Source organism: Artibeus jamaicensis, unplaced genomic scaffold (assembly GCF_021234435.1).
Source record: "Artibeus jamaicensis isolate MK-2021 breed Jamaican fruit bat unplaced genomic scaffold, CSHL_Jam_final scaffold_3307, whole genome shotgun sequence".
In the NCBI taxonomy this organism is placed as follows: domain Eukaryota; kingdom Metazoa; phylum Chordata; class Mammalia; order Chiroptera; family Phyllostomidae; genus Artibeus; species Artibeus jamaicensis.
In genome coordinates, this window is record NW_026522040.1 from 2,284,327 (window position 1) to 2,294,999 (window position 10,673).

General features: G+C 45.3%; 1 protein-coding gene across 4 annotated transcripts in view; it reads right to left on the bottom strand.

Annotated features, from left to right (window-relative positions):
* Nucleotides 1-9,059, bottom strand: part of CALD1 (caldesmon 1) — a 189,411-nt gene extending 180,352 nt beyond the window's left edge. The window contains exon 1 of one of the 4 annotated variants that reach the window (XM_037165801.2): nucleotides 8,733-9,059. The gene's annotated coding sequence lies outside the window, so the exon portion shown is untranslated. The remainder of the gene's footprint in view (nucleotides 1-8,732) is intronic. The other 3 variants (XM_037165805.2, XM_037165806.2, XM_037165807.2) reach the window with 3 other exon arrangements.
* Nucleotides 9,060-10,673: the final 1,614 nt, after the last annotated feature.

Consider the following 10,673-nt stretch of genomic DNA (forward strand, 5'->3'; position numbering starts at 1 on the left):
ACTTCTGACTTCCGGGCACTTATGTTCTAGGCACTTAAGAAATAATAGGTAAGTAAACAAATAAATATGCAATTATAAACATACATTATGCATGCAAATAAACGACAGCTGTGTTCTGATTGGCTCTCCTGTGTAGAGGATAATTCCTCCAACTTGAAACCTTAGGGGTGCTAGTGAATATTTAACAATAAAGTCTGGGGGCTCAGGAGGGGAGGGGAGTCTGATTTGTGGCATTTGCAAATTTCCATGGTATAAGTGCATGTCTCAAGCTCTCAATGTAACATCAATGAACAAAGAATTAGGAAGAGCAGTTCATTTGCACAGCACCCTCCAGAGTTTCCATCCTATAGACACCACGGACATAAGTAACCTCAAGGCATAGAGAATAGTAAAACACTGTAAAATAATTAGGAAGGGATGAGTTTGAGGCTTGATTACCTTGGTTTGGACTATTTTATGTCTGCTTACATAGTTTAACTTTTAAAAATGCCCTTAAGAACTGGTTCTCAAAGTCTTCACAATTTAACAATTGGCTTTTGGGAGCTGGCTCCGCACACCACCCTTTTGGGTGGATGGAGAGGGGGCCCAGTGTCAGAGGCAAAGAAGGAAATGGAGTCAGTACGGGGTCATTACGCAGGCATGGATCCTAATCTAAGTTCTTTTTAGCTGCTCCTCTCCAGCAAGCCCCGCTTCCATGTCCGCGGCGGAAGCATGGCTTTGTAAAGCAAATAGCATCGGTACAAATATAGTAGCAATCTGGCATTCTCATTGTTCCGGGTCGCTCATGCAGAGGTGCTTGTAGCTCTACAATTCTCAGCGAATGTAATTTATGTACTTGGTGCTCTGGATACGGTAGATTCTTCTGTGCCACACAGAGGACGTCATTCCTGACCAGTGAATAAAGGGAGACCCCAGAGATGGAGGTTCTGTCCTGTAAAAGCAAATCCCCCCACCGCCTTCCACGTCCCTTATCTCTTAGGGCTCACCTGCTGCTAAAAGGGTGACCCAAGGAAGCCTCTAAGCCAGAGGAGATGTGGGGTGAGGGCAAAGGACATTTCTCCCCTCTTCCCTCCTAGGATCTTTTTTTTTTTCATTTTTTCTTTCTTTTTTTTTTTTCTTTCTTCCCTCCTAGGATCTGTACATTCCCTACCACAAAGCAGAGAAGAGAGGAAAAAAAAAACTTTGTTTCTCCTGGTTAGTTAAATATCTAAAGTAACACCTTCAGGACAGAAATACTTAAAATTTGTCCTCATTCACCCTTCCCCCGAAGCCCAAATTTCACTTAGTAATGGCCCCTGGAACAGGAAGTGGAAATACCATGAGAAATTTTATTCTCGCCACATTTCCAACGCTTTACAAAAGCAAACACTGGAAATTTCATCAGAAGGCTTGACCTTGCAGGGTCGACAGCTCGGTGCCCAAACCAAAAGAGCACAGGAATCTTCAGATAAGTACTGGAGCCCTTCTGGGGAGGCCCTCTGGCCAAACTGATGCTTCGGAATATACAGCTGTAACTTTTAGAAAGAAATGATTCAAAACAAAACCACTAGGTTTCTGAGGAATAAGTTACTCCAAGTATATACTATAAATTATTCTAAGCATAGCTGTACGGAACCGTTTCTGCGTCAGGTTGTTTTAGCAGAATCTCCGGGGAGTTTTTACACACCGCAGATTCTGGGCCTCTAGACCCGCTGACCAGAGTCAGGGATGTATGATTATAAAAATCCCTACATTTGATTCTGATTAAGACCCTGGTCAAAACCTACTGGATTATAGGCAAATGGGGCTGCATCCAATAATCCCAGTCCCTGAAGGGTTAAATGGGGCATTTTCTCTTGCTAGCAGGAAAAACAGCGTAGAGAGTACTGTGACCAGTTAGCAGCCTGGGACTTAGTAATCATGGGTCCCGGGACCACCTTTGCCACAAATTAACGACGTGACCTTGGTCAAGTCACTTGGTTTGTTCTTTCTCATTCAACAGATATTTATTGGGCTTCTGTGATGTGCCAGGCACAGGGTGTATATTAACAAAAAAATAGATGTTTCCTGCCTTTATGAATCTTACTGACAGTTTATGAAAGAAACCTACAAATATACGTATAATTTTACTTGCTGTGACTGGGGAAATGAAAAAGAAATCACTGCTCATTTTGTAAAAGAATTTCTCATTAAGAGCCACAATTTCTTGCCCCAGCCTTCCCACACACAATATAATTATTTGTTTTAGGTCCACTGAGAAAACACAATACCAAAAGCTACTATGAATTCAATACCTGTGTAAAATAAAAGAGCATTTTTATCAGCATGGTGCATCTATATTATTAGAAAATGGTAGCACGATATTATGTAAGATGTATTATTTACTTAGTCAAATATATTGCTGCTACATGTGGGTTTGTTTACCTCTCGCAGTACCTCTGGGATCTGGGGTACAGAGGTGAGAAACCCCCATAAGGACCACAGCAGTAACATAAAATACGAGGCACTTGGGTAGCAATGGCCCTTTTCTTCCACGAGAGACATCGCTGTCGGTGACAGCATTTTTCACCCCAGTCATCTTAGATCGGCCTCAGAATCCTTCTCAACACAGTATTCCACACGGCCACTGCCAATTGTTTGGAGCTGGCAAACGGATGAAAAATTATTTGCCCTCCCTGGGCTACATGACTCCTAAGGCCCTGTCCATCTTTTTTTTTAAGCTGTGAATCTGTGTGTGTCCGGTTCTAGTGTCTTGAAAAACACAAATACCGCCTGCCTTCATGACATGAAAAGTACTCCAATATCTGAAGACATCCACATGGCCCCTACATTTTCTTTCCTTTGGGATAAACAGCTCCAGATTTCTTATCTGTTCCTCATATTCTGTTCCTCTGACCCTCCCTGGCCTTTGACGCTCAGCCCTGGATTCCCATTTGTCAATGCTTCTCTGGAGAACAAGCCCAGAACAGCGCACATTCCTTTTCTAACTCGTCTTAACGGACCATGAGACAGGTGTCCGGTGAATGAGAGATTGCATTGCGGCCATGGCCGAGAACTAAAACTTACCCTGACAGTACACTGGCTTTGATGCCGCAAGCTCACATGTTGGGGTTGACAATGAGATGTAGTTTTTTTAAATGAATTTATTATTTGAAATTATTAAATCATTATTTATTGAATTTTAAAGATTGCCTTAGTTCGAGGGAAACCATATCTCACTATGACTCCACGATGCTTCTCGCCAACAAAAACATTTAAGTGTTTTTCTTTGGAATCTTTCTAAAATGGATCGTTTCTTATCTCTTCAATTATCTGCAGTGCAAGCTTCTAGGCTAACCTCCCTCAAGACTGGTTCATCGGGCCATGTCCAAGCAGTCACTACAGACTCTATGACCTTGACATTGGGCATTTGCCTCTCTAGGAATTCAGTCACCAAAAACACATTCAAATGATATTCATTCACAGCTGCTGGACATTTTAGCTAATTTGCCTTCCATGTCTAACTTTCTCTTCTAACTAGAATTGCCCACTGGGCCTTTTTATCCACCCCCAGGGATGAGTACTGCTGCCAGACCGGCTGGTAATTCATCCGTAAGCGTGCCAGTAAGTGTTTCTGTCCGCTAAGAAATCTGCCAAAGACAATAGTTTCTAGCTGAACCAATCAGATCCCACCTTTCAGAACCTGACCAGGACGCACGGAAGGAATTTTCCAGTCTGCAGACCAACAGAAAGAAGCAGCCACAGGTGCCACAGCTGAGTTACAGTAATGGGAGCCCACAAACGTCTGCTGAGAGCCTTTGACCCACCTTGATTCCAACCCCACTTCTCTGGACCCTGCCCCTAGCTTGGCTTCTGTTCTTGGACTTCCTCATGATCCCATTGCTTTACTGCTCCGCATGTATCTTGTCATCCTGTCCCTCTGCGGCAGCTACTGAAGCTATTTAACATAAGGGTCTAGTGGCCCGGAGCTCTGTGCCAAGTGCTCTCACGTTGTCACTGTGCCTGTCCATACACTGCCTTGCTCAGGAGACTCTTGGTTTCTAAACCTCTGCCTGACTTCTGATCCTGGCTGTTTCTCTCGCCCTCACAAGGAAGCCCATCGCTGCATTTCATATCCAACGGAACTAATGCCCTTCCTGCCTCTGGCGCCCAGCCCTGGTCCTGCCCATGTTTAGCACAGAGGTGAAATCTGCCTAGTTCTGCAGCTTGGGAATGTAACATGTGAGTGTAAAAGGAACTAATTACATACATTTCTACTTAATGTGTCTCTCTCCAAGTGAGATGATTTTTCCTTCAAGTCAAGTGCTTTCATCCGCGTATTCACAGAACAATGCCAAAAGCCTCAGGAAATGATTAAAAAGCCATTTATCTTCACGTTCTGCATCATATATATTTTAAAAGAAAAGCCATATACTAAAATGAGTACTTACTAAGAACACCCAATTCCCTGAAAATAACGAGAAGAAATTATTGTCCTTCAACTACCCCCTCAAGGCTGTTTAGCAATCCTCGTTCTGAGCTCTCTCAGCAACGCTAGCCAGCAGCCCCTCCTGACTTCTCCAGCCCATACAGGCTCCCTGGAAAATGCTTCTTTAGAGATGATCTCCTCTTCTTGGAGATGGAGGCCACTTGAGGTCATCTCCTTCTACACATCTGGGTATTGACACCATCCTTTCTTCCTTACAAAAAACCGGGGAAAACTAGAAAGAACACCTTTGCTCCTGTTCTGATCCCTCCACCCTTGTCTCCAATAGAAATGAAGGCTTCACGCCACTCCCACCGCCACCCTCCCCCAGCTCAGGGTTTTCTCCGTGCTGTCATAAAGAGCAGGTTCACAAAGGCCCATCAGGACTTAAAGAGATTTTACAGATTCCTGAAGGCATCCATAACAACACCTGCCAGGGCCACCCCGTCACCTCTTCCTCAAGGTCATCCTTTCCGTCTTGTCCTCTCACCCTTGGCCAGCCAACTGTGAGTCTGGGGGTGGGAAGCAGAATGGCTTTTCACCGTACGAACTGCTGTACCATCCACTCTGTCTGCTCTAACATCTCTCCCCCTGCCTTAAAAAGTAAAGAGCCTTTTCCTTCTCTTGAACACATCTGGGCTTGACCCTTCTGGGCCTCATCCAAGAGCTGGGCCAGTGCAAACTGTCAGCGTAGGATCAGGAAAGCCCCGTTTGGCCTGAGGATGGAGGAGCCAGGGAAGGCGGTGGAGGTGGAGGACCAGGGTAGGGAGGTTAAGGGTGCCACCAGGAGTTGCTTACAGCAGAGCCAGCTGGGGAGACTAAAGACTGAGGCAAACAGAGGTGAGAGGCCAGATCCAGGGAGCGGTCTGGTCTCAATACCAACAGGAACCACAGCCAGGTGCTCCTGATTATCTCGCCCTCCCTACGAGGCCCCCGGCCTGATGTGCTGGGATTAGTTCCATGCTTTTGGCTGGAGGCGGAGGAGCTGCCTCATTTACTAAGGCCTTTCTGTTGTCAGCGCCTTGTCATCGGTCTTCTATTCGACCGAATCTTCAAATTTCCTGATTCCTGGGTATGGCCTTCCACCGCTGATGACCATCTTATTCCGCCTCCTGATACTTGTGTCTTTTTTGTCTTTGATTATCAAAGCCAAAACTAAGATCACATTGGGGTGGATCAGTATTTCCTGGACTCTGGGCTCTAGAAAGTTCTAGGAGTTCTCGAAAGGACTAAGATCCAGAAGGTACCACGCAAGGATCCTCAAATATGAAGAAGGAACAGATAATTAGGGGTGCTAGGTAAGAGGTGGGGATGAGACCAGTCAGGTATCTCTTTTAATTACCCAACTACTACTAAGAAGCTATGGGCTTCTCTCCAAAAAAACTTGGATTGGCCGGACAGATGAAGGACTCGCAGTAAGGAGCTAATAGTTCTATTTTCAGGCTCTGAGAGAATTTACCCAGAAAACTCTTTTTTTTTAAGTCTGAAAATTCTTTGGCAGCATCCTCTTAACCTCCTCCTTAGCCCTACCATGTAATTTGCATCCCACTTTGTCAGCATTTTCCCCTGTCCCCCCACCACAGCCTCACCCCGCCACATTTCTGAGACATGGGATAGATTGCAGGCAGATGAGGACCAAGCTCATCCCTTTCCATGCCCCTCTATAAGTCACTTTTGTGTCTTGTAAAGGATGCTACCGTGAATATGACAAATGGAGACAACTACATGTGTTTTTAAGAGAAGGCCTACTGAGACACTTTTTACTTATCAGACCAGGGACTACCCAGGCTGGATTCTGGAACTTTCCACAGCCAGACATAGGACCAACCTATTGCCCCAGAGAAGAAGATCCCCAGGCCAGTCTCTGGAGCCAATGAGAATTATTAATAGCTTCACGGTCAGGGCATGCTTATATGTATCTCATTTAAATCCTTTAAGCTGCAGTTCAAACCTGGTTCTCCTCTCTTATGAAAGAATTGTATCTGTTTAAAGCAATCTTAAAAAAATTGTTTTATCCTCACCTGAGGACATTTTTTCATTGCTTTTAGAGAGAGAAGAGGAAGGGAGAGAGAGAAACATTGATGCAAGCGGGAAGCATCGATAGGTTGCCTCCTGTACACGCCCAGACCAGGCATCATATATCATTATGTGCCTGGACCAGGGATCAAACCCACAACCTAGGTCTGTGCCCTGACAACGGACAGAACCCGAAACCTTTTGGTTTACAGGACAACGCTCCAACCATCTGAGCCACAACGGCCAGGGCTAAAGTAATCTTTTTATCTGAATTATCTGAAATTGCATGTTTCTGTTGGCTTTGAACAAGGAAGCAACCCTGTAATGTTGTTACCTATGGTTGAATGCATTGTACGTTCCTGGCATGTGCGCTGTTGTACAGCGCAAATGAAAATTCTTGCACTGTTTTTCCACTGTGCTCTGTGTACTTCCCTGTTTAGGGAGGTGCGTTCTAGCTAATATTCGACAGGAGGAAAGGAATACCAAGAGCTGCCTAACGTTTAACCTAAAGAAAGATATCGAGTCCCATTGCTCCATCACTAGAGTAGAATACTTAAAGTATTAGTTTGAAAAATTCATCTTTTATGGTTGAGAGAGTGCATGAGGAAAGGAGAAAGTGGCGGTAGCAGAGTCTGAATGTTCGGGGATTTGAAGATGTTGGTTTCAAAATGGAATTTATCTTCAGACCCCAAGATTACAGATTTCCTTCCAAACTGCATTCCCTGCATGGTTTAGGGTACAGTTGAAAAGAAATTGCTTTCCCTATTTTGATTGACGTGAAAAACACTGTGAAAATAGTTTGGAACTTGATCTCTTCAAGGGAAAGACGATAATCAAACTATAACTCTTGCCTGCAGCCTTTCTCTCACACTTACTCAGGACTGTTCCAGGAAAAGAAATTCACAGGGAATTCTGTTATCATGTATCACTTCTGGAAGGAGAAAGAGACATTCTCAAGAAAATTATCCCCCAATTTCTAACACAAAACGAAAAGATGACTTAATGGATCTCTCAACATAAAATCACCTTGCTCCATGCATTAAAATCAAATGGAGCCAGCTATTGGGGGCTGGAAACCTTGACTATCCAGATTTATTTTGAAATTGATCAGATTTGCCCTTCTTGCCACACATCTCCTTAGCCTTTAGGCCAGTTCTAGTCCTACACGTCTGGTTTTGCCAAACATAGTAGAAAGACTTGACTATTTCAGTTTACAAGTCTTATCTGCACAGACCTGTTCACACAAGGGAATCTACGAATACCAAGTACTTGAAGTTCTCATTCACGTTTTTGGACCGCAGATTGCCAGACCACTGAAATTCCCCCACCCTTTACAATCGGCTCTTTCTAAAAGGAATTCCAGGCTACCACTGACCAGCTGCCTGATACTACTGTTGAAGTTGCCCAAATATGTCGGACTATCTTGAAACGAAAGACTGTTTCCTCCCTCTCTGGGGACACGCTGTAACTCATAATGTTTCAAATAATCAAGTCATGCTCTCAGGCACATTTTCAAACAGAAAATAAGATTTCTCAAGAAATGGTTCGGGCTGTTGAAAGTGATTCCTAAAAACACACCCACCAGTGCATGCATTCTCTCATTATTAGGTTTTATAGGAAACAGGCTGTGGTAGGCATCTTCTTCCCAAGCAAATATCAGATCGGTTACATTCACCCAGCCAGTGCTCAGTGTCAGGGCTCTGCCTACTTCTGACCTGATTTCCCGGCAGCTCTAGAAGTCTAGCCTCAAATACTAGCAGCAGAATAAAATGTAAACGCCTTTAGTTAAAAAAAAAAAAAAAAAAGCATCACTGTTTAGCTTCCCATCACCCTAAAAAGTCGTCGTTGTTGTTAAAAGCAAAGCCTTTTTAAATCTCTGATAATAAAAGATGCAGGAGCAACTGCCGGCGTGAGCCCAGGGGCAGGCAGGCTCCGGGCCACTGGCCTGGGGCGGCCAGGTAAACGCCTCACCGCACTCCTAAACAAAAGGCTCCTCTCAGCAAAGTTGCCGGCGGCCCCCGCCTCTGCGTCTCCAGACGGTCTCTCCTCCTGTCCCAACTCGGAGAACAGAACTTGAAACCTCATCCTGTTTGTCTTCCGGGAACATCTGCAGGGCAGGGAAGCTCAGGCTGGCTCTGAGAATTTGCATGGTTTATTGGTTTTTACAGCCCTGCATCTCCGGCCACTTTGACCAGGAATGTTGCCTGCACCTCGGAAGGAGAAAGTCCCCAGACTCTCGGAAGAGATGAAAAGAAAGTCCTCTGTGCCTTACCTCATAGGCTGAAACTTCCTCCTGGGGACCGAGTCTGAAAGGAAGGACCGATTTCTTTAAACAGGAGCACAGCAAGAGGGCAGGCAGGCAGCCGGGCACACACTGCTCTATTCAATAAAACTGCAGACCGCCCTTCCTTAGCCCCTCCCAGAAGTCCGTGCTAAGTGAACACACATCCCCTATGTTTACAGTCGGCAGTCGGCGGTATGCATTGTCCTGTAGGTTTTTCTAATAGGCAGCCAGTGACGACACCTCGGCCGAGGTGGATGCAGCCTGCCCGAGGAGATGCCTGTCATTCCCTAGGCCAGCTCAGGAAATCACTCGTCAGAAAAACCAAGACCTAAAAAGCTCAGAAACTGCGTGCTGGCTGCCAAAACCAGCCTGCTCCATGCCCTTTTTTGGTTATCCTTAGCGGGGCCTCTGGAAGCCAGTCCATCGTCAGGAACAATCATAAGAAATGTTAATCTTGGAGAAAGAGGCTGTCCTGTAGAACACAAATGGAGCTTTAAAAGAGAAAGCCATCAAGGAAACTAAAAGTTAACAGTCTGTAAATTGAGTGGGGGTGGGAAAGGCTTTTTAATTGAGGGAGCCTTAATAGTGTATTTCTTTTCAAAGTAGTTGTAAAGATGAAGCGTAATAAAATCATTGTGTAATTTTCAAGCCTGAAAGGTCAGGGACCCAGGTCTGGTATCCAGACTAAATTCTAACCTGAGGGAGGCACACACAATCCCCTAAAATGTGTCTACACGTGTTGTAAAGACAACTGGCCAAAAAAGGTTGGGGTGGTTTCTTGAGCAGATAATGTTTGCCAGAGTGAGAGTGCCCTACCAGAAACACAGCTAGGGAGAGCCCTGCTGGGCTTGACTAGCCTTCCTGGTCGTCCACTGCGCCTCCTTCTGACCTTCCCTCTGTTCCCTCACTTGTCAATGGGGAGATAGTGTGAAAAAGTGTGCCCAGCAGAGAGGGCGTGGAGACACCCAGCACCTATTTTGGGGATGGTGTGGATGAATGCATATGCCCACAGAGAGGACGCTGGTGTTCTAGTGACTTCTTGAAAGTTCTCCGACCCACGCTTGATTGGTAGGAAGTGTGCTAGGAGAAGGTCAGAACTCCGAGGGGCTGCATCAGAATGAGGTTAACTGGCACAAGTATGCATTCGATCTGTGGTCCTGTGCTTTTAAACATAGGATTCCCTCAACCAGTACTTGATTCAACAACAACGAAAAATTAGGAGCACTTACTACTATTTGTCAGGCCTGGGGCGAGGTGCTTGATTTATGCCTTCTTGTTGCTCTCTGTTTGGAGACCGTTTCATCACTGACCAAGAAGAATTAAAATATTTTCTTTGGCTAATTACAAGTCCAGAAGCTCGATCTTTAAAAATCTGAGGTTGTACTGTATACGCCTTTCCCTGTTTATGAAGCTCCGACTTAGAAATGATCTCTCTCGACTTAGGAAAAAGCCCCTGTGCCTCATTCAGAAGGATGAGAAGTGACTGGTCCAAATGGAACATGCACTTCTTCAGCTCTGCAGCGTGAACAAGTTACCCTGAGGCATCCGCATCACCTTACACTCAGTTTTCTCTCCCCAACTGCTGCTGTACCATAGCTCGGAAGAACTACAGTGAAAGCTGCCAGGCAGGGGGAGAGGTGAGCTGCACGCCTCCCAAGTTAGGCCTCAGGATGTACTCGCCCAGGGAAACAGAATGGACAGCCAATGCCACATATCAAGGACACTGTAGCTCAACCAGGCATTTGTGGAGCATCATCACTGTATAACATTGTTCCTACGGGAAAATGTCTTCTACGCCCAAATATTTGAAAATTAACTTCGAGAACACAGCTTTGCCACTGGGGACGTCCCTTATCTAGACAGGCTGTGAAGGTAGAATATATACTTCGTAGTCTGGTAAGTGGCTGAGCTTGAAGATGTTGCAGGACA